General features: G+C 44.7%; 1 protein-coding gene across 2 annotated transcripts in view; it reads right to left on the bottom strand.

Annotated features, from left to right (window-relative positions):
- Window positions 1–22,537, bottom strand: part of fam222aa (family with sequence similarity 222 member Aa) — a 56,865-nt gene extending 34,328 nt beyond the window's left edge. Inside the window, exon 1 of one of the 2 annotated variants that reach the window (XM_052069220.1) lies at window positions 22,430–22,537. The gene's annotated coding sequence lies outside the window, so the exon portion shown is untranslated. Of the gene's footprint in view, window positions 1–18,525; window positions 19,411–22,429 lie in introns of those variants that run through there. The other variant, XM_052069219.1, reaches the window with a different exon arrangement.
- Window positions 22,538–22,836: the final 299 nt, after the last annotated feature.

Genomic DNA, 22,836 nt, shown 5'->3' with positions numbered 1-22,836 from the left:
GTTCGCCCTATTCCAGAAAATGCTCCCCGACCTTAGGCTTTTCGACTCCGTCCCTATCAATAATTAAGCGGTAATCTAAAAACCTATTTTAGCTGGATCATCTTTTTTTCACCATTGTCCCTGCTCCTCCATCCATTTCCCCCCTTCCGTTCTCTAAGATCTAGTTAGAGATGCCATTAGCATGAGAAAGAAGGCTGGTAATTGTCTTTACCCTGCTGAGTGATCCCTGGATAGAGGATTAGGCCGAGAGTAGGCCCGATTTCAACTGGGAGCACAGATGCTGCCCACAACCACCCACTCCAGATTAGATTAGACTGCAGAGGGATGAAGCCCAACGGTACCTTCAAGCAACATGAAAGATAAAGCGCGGACGGGAGGTTAAAACCAATAAACCTTTCTTCGCGTGCGTGCGCGCACCTGCTTTTCTAATTTCAGACGGGTTAGAGATTAATTTAGAGGAATGCTACTCCTGAAAAAAGAAGACTACAGGAAATTATCTGAGAATGCCCCCCCCCCCCCTTTCTGTCTCCCTGACACTCACAGAGTACAGTATTTAGGGCTGCATCTCCCTAAATCATTCCCCCGGGCCACCCTGCCCGTCACTAATCTGCCCGCCACCACCGGTTTCAAAAGGAGGTGTCACATTTCTGGCACTCGTCTCCAGGAAAAGCGCTTCAAACACCAGAGCCTCTCCTCTTGACCTTTCCACGGAGATGATCGATTAAGCCCATTGGATTTATTCCATCAACAGGCAGCCATCACATCAAAAAGGCAAGGAATTTACCTCAGAGGCAGACCTAAAATCCATATAAGCTTCGTGAGGGTTCCACTTTATATTGGCTTTGGCAATCCACTTCTCACAGAGCATTAATAAACACTTTTTCTTTCCAGGGGTTGTTTGTTATCTGAATGACTGCAGCTCTTTAATTACCCAAGCAAATGACAACGGCAAGAGAGAGAGGCGTTTTTTTACAATCTGTCGTCCTTTGAAGCTGTGATGGAAGGAAAACTGTTGACGCAAGCATTTCTGACAGAAAATGACTGGAAACTTGAAATCGACACAATGACAATGGCAATCGGGCAAACCTCTGCCAAGGTTTCATCGTACAAACTGAAGCGAGCATTTGAATTTCTTTGTGGGACCGGCGTATTACAGGAGAGGGGCAGCTCCAGCAATCAGTAGCGCGGCCTCTCTGATAGCAAGCCTGTCCAAGTGGCACAAATGCAAATGGCTGGAATGCAATATAAAATCTTGTGCCATTAAAACTAAAGATTCCGTCTCTTCTGCAAGATGACACCATTTTGAATTATAATTATTGTTACTTTTTTTTTTCCACGGTGAATGAAATTCAGTGATAGGATGAGGCAGACAGGACTTGCGTTTTGGACCCGTTTGAATGGCTCCATTGTACATTTTCAACACAAACAACAAAAGAGAAAATGCATTCCGAAATTCACATTTTTTTATCCAGATTTCTGCAAGATTTCGAAGAGTTGTTTCTCAGAACAAGCACCGCTCCACCGCACCGTTTCGTGGAAATTTGCCATGCTACTTACTAAGAAAAAAAGCAATAGATGCTGGTTAAAATAATAACCCACACTTTCAGGGCACATGCAGGCAGGGCACTCTGCTCTCTAGACGTCCGGGAAGTGAACTACGGGCAAAAGCACAAGAGTGCATGCAGCAAGAGTAAAAAGCTCTGTTGCACTCTTTGCCTGTGAGTCATTAAGATACAAAACCGCCGCCTTCCACTTTTCACGCTTCATCACCTTTACATGCTTTTTGGAACAGCAACAAAGGCGGCCAATCAAAAGAACAGCAAACACAAAGAGGATCTCAACTCAGACACGCTACACGCCACGTTGAATCCCATCTGAATGTTACTGTAAAGGGGAAACCAAATACAGCGTGAAACCGGTTTCAATTGTTTCCTCTGAGGAACCCTGATGCACGAGCCTTCTCTCGCTCATGATCACAGCAGCCAGTTAGCCGCTTTATGCTAATCGCAACCCATTAGAATAATGAGGAAATGCCACCAATCCCACTTGCTCATTCCGCCCGCATCCTTGACTGGCGATGCTCTGATAGACACAAATTCCTTCTCCCATCTATAAAGCTCTTCTCATGAATTTTTAATAGAATCTATTACTTTAGGATTAAATTATAAAAGAACGTCCTGTTTAAATTTTTAATAGTTTGCATAATTGGTATCAGGGTCTAAATGTGAGCCCCAGAAAATAGCCAGTTTGTACAGGAAAAGTGGAGGCAAGTAAGTCGCCGCATGAGCTGATAGTCGCAGGTGAAAGGTGGGCTATTAGGTTCACTTTGTCGGAGAGCGGGGTGATGAGGAGCTCGGCGTGCATGAAAGCAACATAAAGGTGAGGACGACTTGCACCGGACATCTGAAAGCCAGATGCAGCGGAGGCAGCCCAGCCCACGTGTCAAGTCCACAGCAATCTTAGCGCTGCTAAGTTAGCGAGTATCGGGCCCCTTCACTCATCCATCTGAAGCGGAAATATATTTCTCCTTTCGGAAGCCGGATCCAGGCAGATTAGCCGTGAGTTAAATGTCATCTTTCATCGGATTTTCCAGTAACAGACAGCGCATACACGAGGGCAAATGTGGCATCGCCTCTAAACTATGCCGCCCTTAGAAATCTACGCACGTCACCATCCCCCAAATTAGCACCGCAGGGACACCCTCCTCACCGCCCCCGCCTGCTGGCGGCCGCGCTTTGCCATATCTGTAACGGGGAAAATATTTCACACTGCATGAATTATTAAGTGCGGGGCCAGTGCTAAGCAGTGCGGAGATAGACCCGTTATTCACAGCTCTATTGGGACGGACGCATCGGAAAGCCGGGCCGCTCGCCTATCAGATCGTTTGTCACCAGCGATAGACAATTTACAATGAGAGAAGTTTTCAATTTATTCATTCTGCTGTCGCCGCAGTTTTCTGCCTCCACTCATTCCACTCCTCAAACAACGCCAAGCGCCCCCCCGCCCACCTCCTACCCCCACCCCCTGCGCCTACTCCATTCCTTCAGCACTGTCTCGCCTAGTGAGGCGCTCCACACCTGAACCAACCACTTATCTCTGGCTGATACCGCAGCTCACTTTGTCTTTTTCTCCGCCTGAGGAGGAAAGGTGGAGCTGAAACGTATGTGCAAAAAGACATAAGCAGAGCAGTTTAATCATCTTAAGTGGAGGAAAGGTGTGGCAGGAACATGCTGTGACAGCCGAGGGATTCTGCGAGCCGGTGGCGACACGGTGGATGACTGCGGCTACGTGATAAAATAACAGGCAACGGAAGATGAGGGTATTTAGTTGGGCTTCTGCAGCGTCGAAAAAGCCGAGGGACCACCCCATTCGATGCAAAGTAAACAAAGAACCCAACTGAACACTAGTTGATGTATTTGCACTGTCAAAGGCACGAGAGAGAAAAGAAAAAGCATGTGAAAGCCTGGAAAAGACAACCATGCATTAATTTGTTGAAATAATTGAATCAAATTGTGGTTTCAAATACATCCCACACGCGGGGGTTTTCTTTTTGGTTGGTGGAAATTTGATTTAGTATGAAGTCAAGCTTCCCAATGCCGGCAAATAAAAAAACTCCCACACGCAGTCAGACAGTGGATCTCGGCACAACCGTCTGTCAGACTGCTGCTTCAACATTAATTACTGAAGGTGAACCAGCTGTCACAGCGGCCACATATTTTGTTTTTATTCAAAGTGTAAAAAGAAGATGCGAGACGGAACAGGCAGGCCTGGGAAGTACTACGCTGTTCACTCGCTTAAGAAACGGCGAAACATGCAGTACAAGACAAGTGGCAAATGACGTGACCGGCTTTGTGGCTCTAAATGCTCTCGGAGAGCATTTTGACCTGCAGCAGGAACAATGTTTCTTGTCTGCGATGCCATTCCGACGCAGACGGACCGCACAGAATAGGTCTTGATGTGAAAGGTAGAGATTTTAGATAAATGTCTTCACAGTCAAGGCCTTTGCCCTCTTCCTGATGCCACATTCTTACACTCAAAACACGGACCACCCCCTTCCGCATACACATCTATAAAAACAGCGACACGCATTGCCAACAATCCCACTGAGGGCAACATTTGTTTAGGGACAAGGTGACCCTGTTGCCTAGGGGCCTGTGAACAGGCACAATGAAGGCCTCTCATCCCGCACACACCCAGCCGGTTGTGTTTAAAGCGATGACGGGAGGGTGGAGCGGGTTTGCGCGAGAGAGAGCGCATGGTGACACCCTGCAAATGCGGTGTTAAAACCCCTTTCAGGAAGCCCCCCCCCTGATATAGCCCCTTTCATACCCTTGCACAGACGGCGCAAAATCCCTGGTTGTAACCCAGAGTCACGCAGTCAACAGATGGAGCGGCTATTGAGTGAAGGATTGTGCCGGCAGAGGCGGCGCCTCCTCATCCATCCCCGCTGGAAACAATGGGGCAGCAGGTCAAGAGTGCTTTCTCCAACAGGAGGAGGTTGGGCAGAAGTGAGAGGCTGGTGGCAGCATGCGCGGCTCTCTGGCTGCTTGCTTGAGCATACTGGGCGTGTGGGGTGTGCGGGGGGAGGTGGGGGTGCAGGTGGGGAGCAACGGGGGGGGGGGGCGAGCTTGTGTGAGAAAGTGGGACAGTCATGTTTGTATTTAACCCACAAACAGATACCCCTGTACACATCCACGCGCAGAAGAGACACAGATGCACAATGAAGCCCTTTAAGGGGCAAGAAACCATTTTTGGCAAACACAGTGGGTGTTCAAAATGGACCCTGTTGGCTTCTCTGTGAGAAAGTAGAAACAGGCAATTTCTTTCAGTAATTTAGCAAACACCAAATAAAGGTACAAATGAACTACTTATTCAACAGAATTAATTATTGTCTTTGCATACCCTTTCTCCCGCTCATGGTCACACCAGGGGCGAGACCATGAAAACTTTGAGTGGGAATTAGTCATGGCCTGCGCACAGGTTGCCAATCAATCACGATTTAAATTCACATCCGTGGTTCATGATTCCGAATGGGCACTGAATTGGAATTGTTCCCACACCAACTGCACGAATGTCGCCAAAGTGAACCATAACATTAACAAGGCTAATAAAAAAAATGCATTAAAAACGTGTGTGGCAAGGGGAGGGGAGGGGGGGGGGCTGTGGGAAAAAAAACAACACAAAAGTGAAAACTAGATGGCACTCAATAGGGCTCAAGTCTCCAGGGCATCTACTAAGCTTTGCCACGAATTAATGTACAGTATGTACTGCAATTGAAACTGGATCATATTCAAATATTTATTTAAAAAATATTCCACTCAAATTCTGTATATAGCAGTTAAGAGATTTCAATGTTGGCAACCAACTGCCAAACAAACGGTTTTCCGCGCAACCCATTTAGAAATGGATTAATTTTCGACTGCTTGTCTTATTCCGGATCGTGGGTGAGCGGGAGCTTATCCCAGCAGACTTTGATCAAGAGGCATGGCCCACCCTGACCTGGATGCCCGTCAATCACAGGCAGGGGTGCCTGTCCCTTTTGGCCCCACTGCCTGAATGCCAATTGACTCAAGTTCAACTATTTTGTGGAGCTCCTGCCAGTCATGCGCCCTGATCCTCATCACTTTTCTACCCATTATTACACTTGATCTCGGGGCAAAATAGAGAATCTGCTTTTGAAATGTGAGAAGCCAGAAGACTCTGACAAAATTCACACAGGCAAAGAGAACAGGTTAACACCACGCAAACTAGGCCTGAGCTGAAATCTCTGGCCTAGACCTAAACCTAGAATCTCTCAACTGTAAAACAGAGAGGAGCTATCCACATGTGCTAACATGGATTTTTTTTAAAAACCAGGTTACCTTTTGCCCTATCTCACAACCCTCCCAAAGGTTTCAGTGCAATCTGTACTTTTTCAGAATCCGAACACCATAACGCACACTCAAAGGCATTTAGTAACATGAAGACACCAAAAGGCCACTCACTACACATTCACTTAAGATGGGCTCAAATCTTACAGCACCTCATTAGGGAAAACAAAGACTTCAATCATTCATTATGGTCCAAACTGTCAGTATCATGTGATTGAACAGAAAACATCTGTAACAATAATATGAATACTGGTGTCATATTGTCCTGAAACACTTATTAACACATCCAGTGACCGTGTTTTCAAAATGGATCCACAGAGGATGCTATGAAAAGCACATTATGTGCATGAAGACACACACACACACACACACACACACACAAACTCAATCACAAAAGCGGTTGGTGCTCTTTAGAAAGGAAAGTACAGTATATCCTTTTCCATTGACCAGCAGTGTTGCTATCATGTGGCTGTGACCTGGGAGTCAAATAGTCATCTAGGTTGCACTGCCTCGCTAGGTTTCCAAGGACAGAGAACACACAATACAAAAAAGAAGGTGCGCCGCGATCCCACAATTTCGGGTTCTTTCTACGGCACCCGCATCAGAAACGCCCGAGTCACTGAATATTGCCGCTATATGATCCGCAGCCTTTAAAGTTTGGTTTATGAGGCTATTTTGCACAGGAAGACGTCCATTAGAGCCTAAGGTGTCAGCAACATTGTAGCAATTGTCAAGGAAGTGCAGAAACTTCCCCTTGCAAAAAAAAAAAAAAATAAAACCCTCCTACCGCTTGGGAAATGTTCACAAATCACACCTAATTAAACACAAAAGTCCAGTCCATGAAATTGGAGCACAGAAAGCCATTAAAGTTCACGTCCAGAAAGGTTTTGCAAGTCATTAAAACACTTCAAATTGCTGTAAAGCACAGAGGGCCAAATGGAGCTGTTTCCTTTTCCCTCCCTTTCATGATACATCAATGCTTTGCCATTTTGGAACAAACCACTGTTTCAACTCCCATTTGAAAAAGCCGAAAGGGATCTCTGGATTTGCGGAAAATGTCCATAAAACCAGAGGCTTTTCTATTTTTCATAGATAAAAGCCTCGTATGCACCTGGATGCCACAAAACAAGCCAAGAGAGTTATCAAGTGGGGGCTGCATTCCGACTTCAGCACATCCATCCCGGCAGCAGCTCTTAAGAGTTCTAATGTTGTTCTTTTTTGAAGGAGGCTCAGGCTCAATGAGACCAATTTTGCCCCTTTTTTTTCTACAAATAATACAGCTGGACTCCTCAGCTTGTTTAAAAGATGAATAGTATGCGTCTTGGTAGAGAGGCAATCAGTGAGGTTGTCTTTGACAGCAGAAAAAGTGTGAAAACAAGGCAAAGAGGCGAGACCATTGTCAGAGCAACCATCGGTCCACATGCTGCTTTTATGCCGAGCTGTCAATCATGGCAGACCGGCGTAATAAGAGGGAATTTGAATGATAAAACATAAGTCATGAGCTGGCGTATTTGGTTCTCAATCATGACTAAAGCTGTAGTCACAAATGGATTCCTCTAAGCTAGGCTGTTGACAACAGAAAAGTTCTTACGTTGCTTTTTCTAAAATCATCTATCAATAAATAAATACATAAAATCCCACGATGTCCAATTTGTTTTCACATGGGCCTGCCATGCCACTAGATAATAAGATGCATGCACAACTGCTGCTCCTTCTTTGATCCTCAAAAAGCTGCTGAATATTATTCATTTCAGCATCCATTTTTTTTCTATACCGCTTATTCTAACGTGGACCAAGAAATTATTCTTCAACATACCGTATATGGATCTTCAGTGTTGGGCAAGTTAATTCCAAAATGTGAAATATTTCATATTCTTCATTATTTGCATGTAATACGTTTCTTTACAATATTACCGTCTGTGTCGAGTCATAAGTTAAGTTAAAGTTTCACTATTTCAACATTTTAAAAGGAGAATGCAAAGTTTGCAGTCATAGCCGGTAAAGTTAACTCAAAATGAAGATATTTAACTGCTTTGTGTATAGCGTGTGGCATAATGTTAAAATTTTCAACACTCTGACGGGCGATCACTGCCTTTGATTAATATTTCTATCAATAAGGGGATGTATTTAAAAATATAAATATTGGAACAGATATTTGGTGCAGTAAACAAATAATCCCAAAAAGGACACTGCCTATAAAATAATCAACATACTATCGAACCTCATTTCAAGGTACCCCATTTACGTTTTCACCCCGATAATGTTCACATTTAAAAGTCCCGATTTCACGTAATTAATTTTGCTTACAACGGACACCTTTATAATGTAAACTTCCTAATAACCAGCTTTTTCCTGACAAAATATTTAGAAAGGCCTTCGTTACAGCAACCCGTGGGAAGCTAACTGTCGCCGCAACCTTGCTTACAAGCTAAAATGTACAGCGTGGGATTCCCCTCCATTGCTTAGCAACACTACTGATCGACATTGTTGTGTTTCCCGCCGTAACTCACGGAGGCATAGCGCGGTCCTGAGCACATGGTCTGAAAACATGGCAAACGGAAGCAAATCTCGCTGGCTGTGGAGGCTGAACTTGCCCCTTGCTTTCGAAAAGGACGTCGGCGGCATTGGCAGTTGCCTATGGCAGGTAACATTAGCTGACTGAATAAAACATTTGTAAGAGATTCTCTGGACTTTGCACACGTCTATGATGCGTGACTTATATGGATGAGTAAGATAGGAATGGCCGTTGGCTCCATTATGACCTCATGGACTGCTTTCTTCTATACCTTTAATGATCACTTTCCTCTCGTGGTTCCAAGACTGTATTACTTTAGTGATTAGTCATATTAGAAAATGACAATGAATAACTCGTCATATTACTTCATTACAACCTTAATGTGATATAACAAGTTACCTAGGCAGTAAACCTGAGTCACCAATAGTTTTACAGGACAGAATTGCACTCTCACGCTATTTGTAACAGCACAATCAGGTTGAAAACTGTCAAGTGACATTATAATTTGGTACCCCGGTTTTCCCTTGGTACCAGTATGAGAGTTCAACAGACTTTACCTATTTGACTCTGCAACTGCCCGATTGGCCCTTTGTGTCTGATTAAGAAATCACATCCCTGAGTACCTACTGGGGGAGAAAAAATAAATCCAAGAGGCACAAGGATGATTATGACACTCTCCAAAGTGCAAATGTTGAGCTCATGCATGTTTAGCACCACAAAAGAGCATGACAGGCGCTAATGACAGCTTCGCAAGAGACAGAAGACGCTCTCTGGTGAAGGCATAAGAGGAAAAACAGATGCCGTCTCCCTTTTTCCCTCCGCTCATCCCACAAGAGAGTCCCATGCGAGCTCCCTGATCCTAGTTTGTGTCTGACAGAGGGGACCCGAGCTCTGTTCATCTCGCATGGCAACCCTCCTCCTACTGTATCCCCCGCACCGCCGCCTCCTGCCTCGCCGACGCGCCGCTGCCGGGAGGAAACGGTGGTGAAGAGGAGGGGGTTGGGGGGCAGAGGGGGGCTACATCAAGGAGAGACTCTCCCAGTGGGTTCCCGTCAGTTCCAGGCCATTGCACTTTGCTCGCTGGGATTTTGTAAAGACACACACCCAGGTGTGCGCGCACACATATCCATGCACAAAGCAAACGACTATTAATGGCGAAGATAATGTGCTATGTTGTTTTTGTTAGCCCCCATCCCCCCCTCCCCATTCTGCCTTCTGGTCCCATGCTTCAAAGAAGTCTTGGAATGTCTTATTTCAGAGTTCCTTGTGACTTTAGAGCGAGGCCAAAAATCTCAGAGAGCTTGTTCAAGTGGCTAAAATGAGGTGATCATGTAAATTGCAGATGCAGTCACATGCTTGATGTGGCCAGTGGCGACGTGCAGCCAAAATGCATGACACACTTCCACGGTCTTTGGGGACAAGCTAAGAGCGACAAGCTGCCCTTGTGCATTCCCGCTCTACAGATGTTGCCTTGGAGGGAGGCTGACTGGATGGCTGCTGTGACAGCTGGACAGCTGTTCCTATAGACGTAGGCACAGAAGCATGGTGTGGAAATATGAAGGGGGGCGGGGGGAGGGGGGCGCTAATGCTGTATGTCTGGTTTATGTGTGTGAAGTTCCCAGGACGTGCAAAGCTGTCACTTTCACCACCGGTGCGTGAGCCTGAATGAGGAAGTGAAAACATTGAGAAAACGTGCAGATGGGTGCACAGCAGACTCCAAAAACACGATTTCAAGAGGATCCAAAAACAGGAATAGATTTTTAAAGCGACTTGTTATTTGTCGATCCAAAAAAATGAACACTAAACAGGCTACTTGGCAGCAGCTGAAACATTTAATTCACTCCATGACGTCTATTTGAAATGTCGTGACTATTTAAGATATCCTTTATTCGTCCCACACTGGGGGGATTTAGTATCGTAAACAACATTCATACAAACTTCACAGAAGAGTTCCTGAAAGAAGGCAACATTATTAACAAGCAGTGACTTCCTGTGGTTAAAGGCATCTTAAATTGAGGTTATGTTGAAACTCTATATGTACATTTCTCTCCAAACAGTTCTCAAAATGAAAATGTTGGAAACCAGTCGGCGGCATTAAAAGCTGTGAGCTACAGCTCCAACAGTACAGCTCACGAACTAACTGACGCCAGTTGGTTCTGCCGGAACGCGCACTTTTTTCCCCAAGCAGGCTGGGCCATTCATTATGCCAGCAAAGGTCAGCAATTTGTTCAAGTCAATAAAAATGTTCATAAAACTAAAAGAGCTCACAAGGGGGACGCTTTCGTAGCCTGTGCTCGCCCATCAAATAGCGAGTACGCGAACATGGATATGTGAGCGGTCGGCTTTTGCAGAGATCAAAGGTTGGAAAGCAGCAGTGATCTGGAGCGATATACTATATCGCTGTGCCCCGCAGTAATCCCGGTCAAACTCCACCAACTGCTCGCAAATGTGGGTATAAACACTTGCTGACAAACATGCATGTACGGAAACCTCATCTAAACTGCAGTTGAAAGTGAACTGACCAGATTAGACCACTCTTCAATACGCTACATGTAAAGTGCTATCGGGCCATTTTTAATGGGCCTTTGTCGTCTTATCGTTCGAAAAAGATGAACGTGTTATTAGCGAAGAAAAAAAAGTGAGGACTGTTGATGCAAGTCAGGAAGTGGATATGGGGTGGTTTATCGCTAAGCAACCAGTCATTATCCTCCAGAGTGGAGCGAGGTGACCGGCCATCCGTCTAACTCCGGTGGCTCGTCTAGCTTCTGTGTGCACACCCCCCCTGCCCGCCCCGACCCCCCTTCGCTCTCTCGATGCAACCACATCCACATTGCTCGCTCTCTGCCTTCCCCACTCTCTCGCCCTCTCTGTTGTCTCCCCGTCCGAATACAAACAGAGATAAAGAACGCCGCAATCGCTCTTGACACACAAATGGGTTAACACAATAAAGCCGGCTTTGCCTGGCTCACTCAGGGGGAGAAAGCAATTCCAGCGGCAGGCAGGAGGTAATAAAACAGGGCTAGGAGTGTGCGTGCGCGTGTGTGCGCAATACATGTCCTCCTGTCAATGTTCCTATGTTTTTATATGTGAGTGGAAGCAGGCACCCAAGATCTTTGGCCTCGGGGTTCAATATCGTCCGGCTTTGCAACCTTTCCTTGACACAAATAACAGGGTGGGAGAAAAAGATGGGAGTTCTAGCTTCCTCCATCATTTCGATTAAGGAAACTGGAGCTTAATACCAACGATACAGCTGACTTGCACCAGCCATATTCAGATATGGAAATGTGTTTCCCGCGGGGTTCAGCTGCTGTCTCTTTTAAACTGTATCCCGCTAGCTTGGAATACTCCACGTTGACCGATTCGGCCTTCTGTCCCCGCTGCCAAGAAATGATAAAAATCTCCAGAGTTTTATGACATCGTGCAGCATTCCCTCTCAACTTTGGGGAGAAAATTGTGAGGCGGCTTGTGCAATTACACTCTGGACCAGACAACGTTGTTTTCGGCGGTCGGTGAAAATTTCATTACTTTACAGCGAGCGCCTTATAATCGGGTAATGGCCTCTTTTTGTCACAGACACAAATGGTCTGTGGGAGGTGTGACAGCGAATAAGTGTTACGCATTTGAAACAGCATAATACGCAACCAGCCGGCGACAGCGCAGACGCTGGTCAGCATAATGTGCGCTGTTATATTTGGTGATATGGAGCAAGTGACGGGAGAAACGCCAAGACGATAGCTAATTCCTGGACTGACTGCGGTATAATCAAAGGCATTGAACTTTTCAGACATTGCCTCGTCTTTTGTATGCCAATACAGAGACAGACTTGGACCAACCCCACAAATCAGACAGGGCAGCCATTTGTTTATGTCAGCCAACTCCCTCTCTCGCTGTTCCTCCAATCCGGTAATCAACCTGCACGGATGTAAATTGGTGGCTTTTGTCAACGGGGACTACATTACGAAAGCAAGGAGAGAAAATATCTTATCTATCTGATGTATTTCCTGCTTCTGCAGAAAGATACAAAGCCTGAGGGGGTAGAAGAGCCGGCCAAAATGCGGAGAGATGGAGATTAGGATGATGTGCGGTTCCTTGTTCCATTAAAGTTTGATCTTCCTCAATAGCTGAGGAGAATCAGATATCTCCCATTCAAGATTAAAGTACGGCAGCATAGAGGGGGGAGATTAATCAGAGGCCTGCATGAGATGTTAAAAAAAAAAACACCCTTGCTTCTGGCATGGAAAACAGCGGCAATAAAGAGTTCGCCAGATAATGTGAAACACAGAGAGGCACAATGGTGAATCAAACAGCATGTATGGGCCTCCACAAAACCCATCAAAGTGTAGCCTTGACTGAGATACAGTAGCTGGAGAGCAACAGCGGGTGGTTGGGGGGGCCCATCTGATAGTGGCCAAGACTGTCATTGCGGTATAGTGTTTGGGGTTGAAGAGGGCACGCGGAGGATTTTCCCATGTTGCTCACTGTCGCCAGACTCCTTGTGGCCTCGCCTCCTCTCGCCGAGATCAATGATTTCACAGCAGCCCGCACTGTCACCCAGAACAAATCAATGTGAGCATGAGGAAAGCAGGAGAGGCATTGTTTTTAAGGAGAGCAAATTCACAGTTGGGGAGCGTGTCAGATTTGTTTTTATCCTTCAGCGAGGAACACTTTGGAAGGAGAACGCCTGCCCTTGCCTCTCTCACTGGGATGGAGCGCCAACTAAGATGCGCAGCTATCAGGCATGCAGGAAAGTATATCTTGCTCCTTTAGGAATCAATGAGGTGGTACCCTCAAAGGTACGGCGTTCACAGCCTTCTTTTACAGAGTTTTGGCACAAAAAGGAGCAGTTAATTTGGAGTCGAATAATCAGCCCTATGGGGTACCTTGGACCATGAAGGGCACGCACGGCCTTGTGTTGTACTTATTAACCGGCTGTTTTAGACAATAAAATGCATCAGCTCACCTTAACCTTTCCGTATTAAAGGCTACACATTAACCTAGATGTCTGATGGGACGTGACTTTCATTCAGAATGACAGAATGAGAAGACAGGGGGGGAGGTGAGAAGGGTGGGGAGAGGTCAGGGCTTCGGCCGTGTGTGTCACGAGCGACACTTGTGCAAACTTGTGCAGATGGACGACGGTCATCTTAGCAGATCACAAGAAAAGTGGTTGTCCTATGGGCCATCTTCAACGCATCGCACAAAGCAAAGTCGGGTGAGAGAGGCTTCAGCTCACTCGTGATCATGAACAGGTTAAGCAGTACAGAAAGGATGGACGAATTGGATAGGACGGCATACTTTTCTTTCATTACAAGTACATTGTCATCATCTGCTTCGTTTTCCGATCGGTTTAGAGAACACTGGTTTAGAGTAGAGGGCGGTAAATTTGTGTAATAATCTACAAAACGTAACCATGCGTGGCATGACAGAATCGACAGGCATTTTGTCTCTTTGCGGATGAATGCCATTTTTACAAACGAAACACAGCTAACCTCTCATTTCCAATACATCACCACCAAACCTCTACACTTCCGTATAGCAGTTCACAATCAATATTTACTTCATATCATGACATCAACATCGAAACTTTAAATCAAATGCATCCCTCTCACCAGAGATGTTGAGGCAGATGCAGTTTATTTGCTCTGCCCGCCGTTGTAAGCTTGACGCAACACTCATACACGCTGCTCTCATAGCACCCCAAAAATACTTTTACAGGTTGAAACAAGCAACCCAGAAATTGTATTGGCTGACCTAGACTCATTAAGTCCAGTTTTTCTTGAATAGTCTTTGTCCAATCATGTCAGACATCCTCTTCATCTGTAAATCATCTTTGGTGAGCCTATTTACCTCAATCAATTAGAGAAGTAAACATTGCAGACTCTTGAACAGAACAAGGACGGAAAAATGTCCCTTTCTAAATCAGATCCATTTAGTTAGAAAATAAAAAAGAAGCATGAGTATTTGTGTTTGGCACCAGCAAGCTGAATTGTGAAGGCCCTTGGAAGGTTACATTTGCTTTGTACTTTACCTGGAAACACAGAAGCTGGAATTTGCACCAACCCCCCCCCCCCCCCCCCCCAAATCTACATAACTTGCACACATCTGCATGCAGGATGGCCAGCACATGCTATGAATAAAGACAGAAAAACTTCTTCGAAAATGCAGAGAAGTCCTCCACCACTGTCAACACGTCTTTTCAATACAGCTTTCCTACTGGCCAACAAAAGCTACATATCCAAGTGGAACGGCAAACCCTCCGATTATCACAATAGAACTAATACGAATATGTTTCACGAGGCTCGGAGCAGCCTTGAACCACCATTTGACCCCGACATCGCGGAAACACCAACAGATGGGGCAGAAAATACGAGGCACTCGTCTGACACGCTCTGTGCAGCCGCAGTGAGAGCGCAGGGTCAAGCATCCGGCGCTAAAATAGATATAGTTGTGGAGGTATTGCTGCTAACTATACAACAAGGCAGCAATGTCATGTCAGGCTGTCTCTGCCCCTACAGCTGAGCAGAGAAGACCTTCACATACACTCACACCCACACAAACACAAGCATCCATGTAATGTCACATCCCATTTTCTCTGCGCACGGCCTCATTCGCAATGACTGGTTGAAGGGTGTGTTCGTCCCACCACACCGATGATTAGCGGCTAATGCTTTTGTTGTATGCCTTTTCATGTCTCTATATATTGCGGCGAGCGCAATAATCAGGACAGCGGAGGTGATATTAAATCATGTAGCAAAAGAAAGACAGGATGTGTCTCTTTTGTTGGCCTGCGCGTGAAACTTTTCAGGAAATTAAACACTTTGATCAAGAGTCTAATGAGCAGCTTAGAGAGGAAATGTGGCTTTAAGTGTCTGCTGATGTTGCCAGGTTTAAAGATATATTTCTGTCTGTCTGGTTCAAAGGCATAGTATGTTTTTCATCATGGCTGACATCGAGTGAACGTATGGACAACAGATCTGTCCCCTAAATGTTATTAATCAGCGTAAAATGTGCGCGCACACACACACACACACACACACACACACACACACAAACTGTGACTATTTTAGTCATTCTAATTGCTAAAATGAGATTGGCTGCCTCCGGGCAGGTGTTGAGACAATCAAACCATGCAAGGATTAAAGAAGAGATTAATACACAGAGCAGGAAATTAAACTTCAGCAACTTAAACGATATTCAAGACCGCTGCTCTCTTTTCACTGCAGGCAGCTGCATAAATAAGCGCTGAATATGTTAAGGTGCCCAAACTATCAATCAATCAAACTGATGTGTAATTTAAGAAAAGAACTTTTTTTCGCATTATTTTAGTTGGTGTATTGCTCAAATATTCTGAATGGCTGAATGAGTAGCAGATGTGATTTCAGGTTTTACTTGTTTTCATTGCCGCATTGTTAAGAAGCTGTGGGGCAAATGACAGAGATGGCATACTGATGGTACATTTCATATGTATTCACAAGTCCCCATTTATTGTCGGGATGAAATGGTACTAGCCCAGATGGAGCGCGGTATTTGTACTCAAGAATTCATGCAGTTGCTGGTTTCCCGAAATAATCTTAGTGATTGATTTATTTTGTGTACCTTTGTAATTACGAACAAAGTGCATGAGTTTGATAAACATTTCAACTTTCCCTGACGTATCTCTGTTATGTGGACCCACACATAACACAAGACAGTGCGAGCTGTTGACGTACTGAACGATATCACAGCCGGTCCACGGAGTCCAGAAGGCTGTTAGCCCACAAGCTAGCAGGCGATTAGCGCCTCTTATCGCGACGTGACGACTACGTGGGATAAATTCCACCCAGCGAAAAGAGGATAAAGAGGATGTATTTGTGTGGCTCTAACATATAGGCATATGCTAGACGTACAAATGTATTTAGACGGTTGAAAGTTTAGCAGGCTGTGTATCCACCGCATTTTGCTGACATGCTCATTGCACCTGAGAGCTGGGAGAACATTTTTCATTTTTCACCATTTTGAAGCCTAATTTTCATATAGGTGGAGACTTTTTTTCTTCATTCAAGGCTTGTTAATGACACTCTTTCCTGTAGTATGTCAAATTTAGAAGACTTTTTTTTTCACTTGACAGGAATGTTAATAGTTCGACAGAGTCTAATGCAGAGTGGGATGCTGGCTCAATATGTTTTTAAGTCTTATCACAATTTTGTTGTTGGTTTTTTTACGCTTGTATGACTTTTTAGAAAAGTTGTAATGCCTGTCTCCTCCAAATGCTCCAAATATCATAAAACCACAGTTAATTTCTTTTTAACATGATTGACAATGAACAAATGTTACTTGTTAGTACCTGTTACGTTAACTTTACAGTTAACAAAGGCTCTCTGATGAAAACTGAACCTGAATTGAAGAAAATAATTGATTTTCAATTGGAACTAAAAAGTTGATCCGCATTCCGGAAATGGATTGTGTTTAACCTCAGGAGTTCTACTGAATTTCTCAAGATTGAACAACAGGAAACAAGACATGCAAAACGAGACACGAGTTGAAAACTAAAGTCTGCAGTATGACATTTGAAGGTCTAAAGTGAGAGGAAAATAACAAAAGCCTTCAAAATCAAGTGAGTGAATAAAGAGGCAAAAAAGAGAGCGAGAAAGAAACTCCAGAAAGGTAATTCAGTGACCTAGATATTAAAGCTTCTCTGTCACGCCGTTTCTCGGTGCCTCGTCCAACCATCACATTGAGTTAAGACAAGCATTATGCCGGGAAGACTATTTGTTTAGGTGAGGAGCAGCCGCAGAGCTAATATGAGCACAATTTGCTCAGCAGGTCAGAGGCGCAGAGTGGAGGAAGTAAATGAGGCAGTTGTGCCCCCTCGGGTGCAGCCCCCTGCCTCATACATCACTGGATGTTTTATTCAATACAGCCAGGAAGGCTCCGTGGCAGGTGCCCTGGCTGGGGTGCAGGTTGGGAGGGGTGGGGGAGTCGGCCATATTACATTCAGCCAGCAACATGTCGACAGGGGAGAGACAGACTGGCTCCAGACAGGGGGAAACATTACTGTATATTCCAAGGATAATGCTAAAACATCGTATGCGTGCAGACGTTTTTGCTGCACAGTCAGCGGAAATCATATCACGATCCTTCATATCTGTACTGGATGCTTTATTACCCTGGCTCGAACCGATAATGCAGGGGTCTTCTTTCAGTCTTTTATATTATATGACAAAAGGCACATACAGGAGATTTTTGTGTTTTGGTACTGCTATGCGGCAACGCAGAATATATAGAATGCAAATCATTTGACTCCCAAGTAACGGTACTTTTACAAGACTGCGCCCAACTTCATTATTAGTGACACACCGGCTGTGTAGTTAAACACCACCCCATATAACAACCTAATAAGATTTCATAAGAGTAGATGGAGATACGTGGACCTAATAAAGTGCGTAATAAAGTGTGCGTCTGCGCGCATAGCAAGCTCAAAGTTCACGGGAGCTGAAAGTGTCTGACTTATTCCCGTTGAAATGACAAGAAAAGAAAAGTACATTCAAGATCATCAGCCAGTTGTCGCGTTCAAGGCTATGTGCGCGTGTGTTTGGCTGCTTGTGTCTGCCTGCAGAGGGCCCGCGCACAAGCACCCCCCCCCCCCCCACCCATCATATTCCGAATGAAAAGTTTTACAGTTGGACGCTCACATCTCGGGTGAATTTTACGAGACCTGCAGTAAAAAAAATCCTGCCATAATATGCAGGAACACTATAAAAGCGCAGTAGATTGTCATTAACACTCCGGGGTGAAGAAGCACTAATTGCAGTAGACATTTGCAACGAAAAGGTTCGCACGTTTGGATCAGAGCCCGCAGGAGGAGCGGTACCTGCCGCGGAGGCGTTCAATCACACTTCAAAGTGGCTCCTGGAGCCTTTCGAACATGTCCGTTTTACGATTACGACACTTGTGTTTTATTATTGCGGCTCACACAAATGCCAACAAAGGTCTTCCGTGCACGCGGGACATCATTAAGTAAGACCGCCGCTTTTACGAACATTGACTATCTCGTTAGCAACTCAAAGACAGAGCGCAAGATTCTGACAAGTGCGTTCAATGTTGAAAGGCGGCGGGGAGCCCTTAAGACATGACTTTTGAATAATACATAAATATATTTACCATAAATTGTTCCGTAGTGCAGACTAGAGCTCCATGCAGATTTGGAACATTGACCGAGCAAAAGCTGTGCGCTCCCCAATTAGAAATGCTTCATTTTGCTCCGATCCGGCAGCGCTGATGTCAAACGAAGATGAAGTTTATCCTCTTCTTCGTCCTCCGCCCGTAGCGATTTAAATCCCACACTTGACAAGCTTTTTGAAATTTTCTCGGACCGACTGCCAAATTCTGAGTGGAGGGCAAACGGTGCAGAAAGATACAGGTCCTCGGAGAAACGATTGCGCACCGCAAAGTGCGCTTCAAGCGGTCGAGGCTTCTCCTCGGGAGCGAGGTGAAAGGTCCTGGGGTTGCTTTTAATTTCACTCGCTGTTATCTCCAAAAGACGAGGCTGTTAGTGAAAAGATTGGGTGCGTGATTTATGCGCTACGAGGTATTCCACAATTCCAAGAGAGAGAGAGAGAGAGAGAGAGAGGAAAAAAAGATCCCAGTTGTTACGCATTAGTTTAAAGTGGTGTAAAAATGACCATTTAAAGGTGAGAATAAAATCGAGGCAATCCTGTGCGAATGGCCCATTGACAGAAATCAAAACAGACCGAAAAGGGGGAATCTACAGGGGCTGGTGAGGAAAGGAAAAAGAAATCCCGGCGATCCGGCTCCGCTCGGTCACTTTCTCCCCTCGATGTTTTTGCCTCCACATCCAGAATGTGGATCACCGGCTGCACTTGCGCACTGACCTCACCCCGTGTTGCTCTCTTTGGTGCATGAACCAATAAAGGAAGGGAGAGGAAGGGGGGTAGCAAAAATAAAAAACAAAAACAAAAAAAAAAAGGTTGAATTTGGATGAAAGGGCTGGCAGCTCCGGGATGCGGCGATCCTGCCCTGGTGCCGAGCTGCCAAGACTGACAATAACCCGGAACGCTGCAGCCCGTCAGGCTGTACAGACCGCCCACCGACCAATCAGCGAGGCCGGCCAACACAAACATTCCCACGGCTCCGCCAATCAACGATAATTGACGGGTGTTACCATAGAGATGCATGGCGTCTGAACGTCTGCAACCACGTTGTTTACCGGCGTAAAAAAGAGAGAGAGAAAAGACGCGTCTAATATTAATTGTCGTGGCAGAATGCAAATTGAGATCTTTAATCACCGTTTTATCCTCCGCAGCACTTCATTCATCTTTCGGCAGCATACTTAAAGGTTAACTCTGACATGCCTTATTGGAGAGAACTCAAGTCTGACAACAATACTGAGAAATAAAACCACTGCTATATGCCACCACAACCATACAAATCAATGCAATAGGACTAAAACTAAAACGAATAGAGCCGCCTTGTTTTTCCACATAGTGGATTAGGTTGCGTTAAAAGTCACATTTAACTCATACAGAACAGTATTTTTTTAAAATATTTTTTTGCACACAGATGATAATATCCCATGCACAGTAAATTTAGAATATATACAGTATATTCTAAGGAACGTTAACGAAAGTTAAGACAGCAACAAAAATGGTCAAACTAAATATCTTTGTTTACACGCGTGAACTAGCATATAGGGTCAACAAGCGGGGGATGATTAATTATGTAACTATATTTATTATCTATGCAGGAAATTGGTTGTATGGAACTTCAGCAAGTGGATTCCCGCACATTTATCAACAATGCTTATATCTGTTCCATTACTCAAAAGACAATGTGAGTTCTGCTAACATGCAGCCTTGTGGTGCATTTTTATCTTCCTGTTCGTTTTGAATGTGAACTTTCTAAATAGAGCGCTAACAGGGTTGAACGAACTGCAATTTACATTCACGTGATGTGGTTGAGCTTCTGGTTTTATTCCACAGAGCAAAGTATATTGCAAATGCAGACCGAGACAGCCTAATACGTGTTTATCAACTTTCAAGTGGAGTTCTCGTAGGGTGAAATGCTGACATTTTTAGGCAGACACAAATGACAGCTCATTCTACAGCTAATCTTTTTTCATAGTCTATCCATCCATCCGTTTTCTATATCACTTATCCACACTCGGATTGCGTGTGAGCTGGGAATATTTTGAAAGGTATATATGGATTTCTGCCAGCTTCCACATAAATAAGTCACTCACAATTTAAGGCGTGGTCATGTGAACGCCAAGTTCAGTTTGATTAGTGAAATGGAGTCGTGTATCAAGTCTGAGTAAAAGTTGTAATTCTTCTTAACAAAAAATGCTCAAGCAAATATAAAAAGTTTAATTGCATTAAAACTACTCTGACAATTTATCCAAAAGTTTACTTCAGACTGAATACAGCAAGATTATTTCTACTCACCTCTTATTTGAGAGTGCAAAATAAATTTTTTTAATCCAAAAATGCACTAATGGCTCAAAACAATACAATGCACATTTATTAACTAAATTCCATCCTATTTTGAGCACTTTTTCCAAAAATGTGACGCAACTATACTGTACGTCAATTTGCAAAATCCCATCACACACATTTCTGTCCGGCTTGAGTCAGCAAAACATCAATTTTTAGAAAGAAAAAATATATTAAGCAGCCTTGAGTGTTTTTCATCTTCATTCTTCTTGCCAACACTGCACTGGGGGCCATAGACACCCAAAGGGGGGAGGACAAGCAATCACACATCATGGACTCATAATAAGCTGACGCTGGGAAGTGGGTGATGCAGCACTCAGGTTATGCCAGCGCTGATAAGAGCCTGAAAGTATTACCTCGGTCTGGCAGCCTGCTCCAAGAAATCCATTGTGAGCCAGGTCATCAATTCTGCCCCATTTGATTGCTCCCCAATGCCCGCTATAGATGCATGTCACCACGCTGGCCACACTGCCGTTTAAATTCGCTTTATGAATTGCGCTTTCATGCAACAGCATCACAGTTACACATGTTGCACCTGGCCCGGGATTTTATGAGAAAAGTAAAACGTGAAAGGCAGAAACGTTTCTTGACAATAGAGTGCCTAAATCCATCCTGTATTAGCTTCAATCCCGTCTCCCTCCTTATTGCTGCTGAGCATAGAACAAAGCCTCCGGATTTCAGTCCTATGACATAGAGCATAAGGCTTTACCGTAAATCAAACACATGAACAATCAATAGAAAACAAGCCAATCAAGGGCAGGCGCCACGGCGGGCCAGGCATGAAGGCAAACAAGTCATTTGATTAGCTGATAAGTAGATGACTCAACAAACATTCAAGGCATGTGTACTCTGGTTTGATTAGTGCACGCCCAATACACAGAAGATTGGACACAAATACATTGTGAAAACACTCAGCTGTTCTAATCCCCCAAGGCGGCATGAGGGCACATAAAAACAATGAATTATTTATGGGGGAGACGAGCGAAACATCGCAGTAGATAATTTACTGTGGGCTATATTAAATGGAGCTTTCAAAATAATATATCTGAGCACGTGCATTTCCCAGATATCATTGCTAGTGACACGCTGCAGAGCAAGCAGATTGGATGCGAAATTGTATTTGATAGCAATGAGCTCTTCACTAAAACAGCAACATGAGAGTAATGCCAACACTAATTGGGCCTCCTTCGTTCTTGTGATCAACGCGTTGCTGCTTTGTCACTGTCAAGGTATAAAAATAAAAGAACTTCCAATCAAGGCAAGATTGGGCACGCCTCTATTATAAAAAGAGCTCACTATAAATGCATTCAATAAATCCACTCCAGCCTCTGTTTGAACAGTGCATCTCATAACTAAAGCCCTTTTTAGGCCCTGTCCAATGCTAACATTAGCGTCTGGCTTGGAGCTGACAGCCTTGTGTTGTTAAAATGTGTTCCTGAAAGTGAACTCACTTTAAATGAGCAAACTTTCCCCACACACGGCAAAGTAACAGGGGGAGGAAAAAAAATCAATGGCAACAGAGGCATGGAAAAAAGAGATAGCATTGATTTATCTACCATTGATTGTCCACGATCGCTGCATTGTGCCCCGCGAGCGAAGTGCGTGCCGTCTGCCAAAGGATGGGGATGAATCTGTAAAGGTGTCAAGTGGTTAGAGGACGCACAGGTTATAGGCTGAGCTCAGGGCACACACGGGTGGCAGGCAAGGAGGAGTCGTCTGGAGTGGGAGCAAGAGCAAGGGGAGATCAGGAAGAATAAGGCTCGATGTGACGGAATATGCGCAAGAGTGACAACACCTCTATGCAGGGTTCCGTCTTCACGACGTTTCTTAAATTGTCTTTGAGAAAAGCAAGTACGATCTTTCTACACTTTGGGGGCCAATTAATCAGAAACAAACCAAGGAAATATTTCTGAAAAAAGCCACCCTTGTGAGGATAATGAAGGCATGATCTCTTTTGTAGAAC

This window comes from Hippocampus zosterae, chromosome 6 (genome assembly GCF_025434085.1).
Source record: "Hippocampus zosterae strain Florida chromosome 6, ASM2543408v3, whole genome shotgun sequence".
NCBI lineage: Eukaryota > Metazoa > Chordata > Actinopteri > Syngnathiformes > Syngnathidae > Hippocampus > Hippocampus zosterae.
This window is presented reverse-complemented; position numbering and strand designations above follow the sequence as displayed.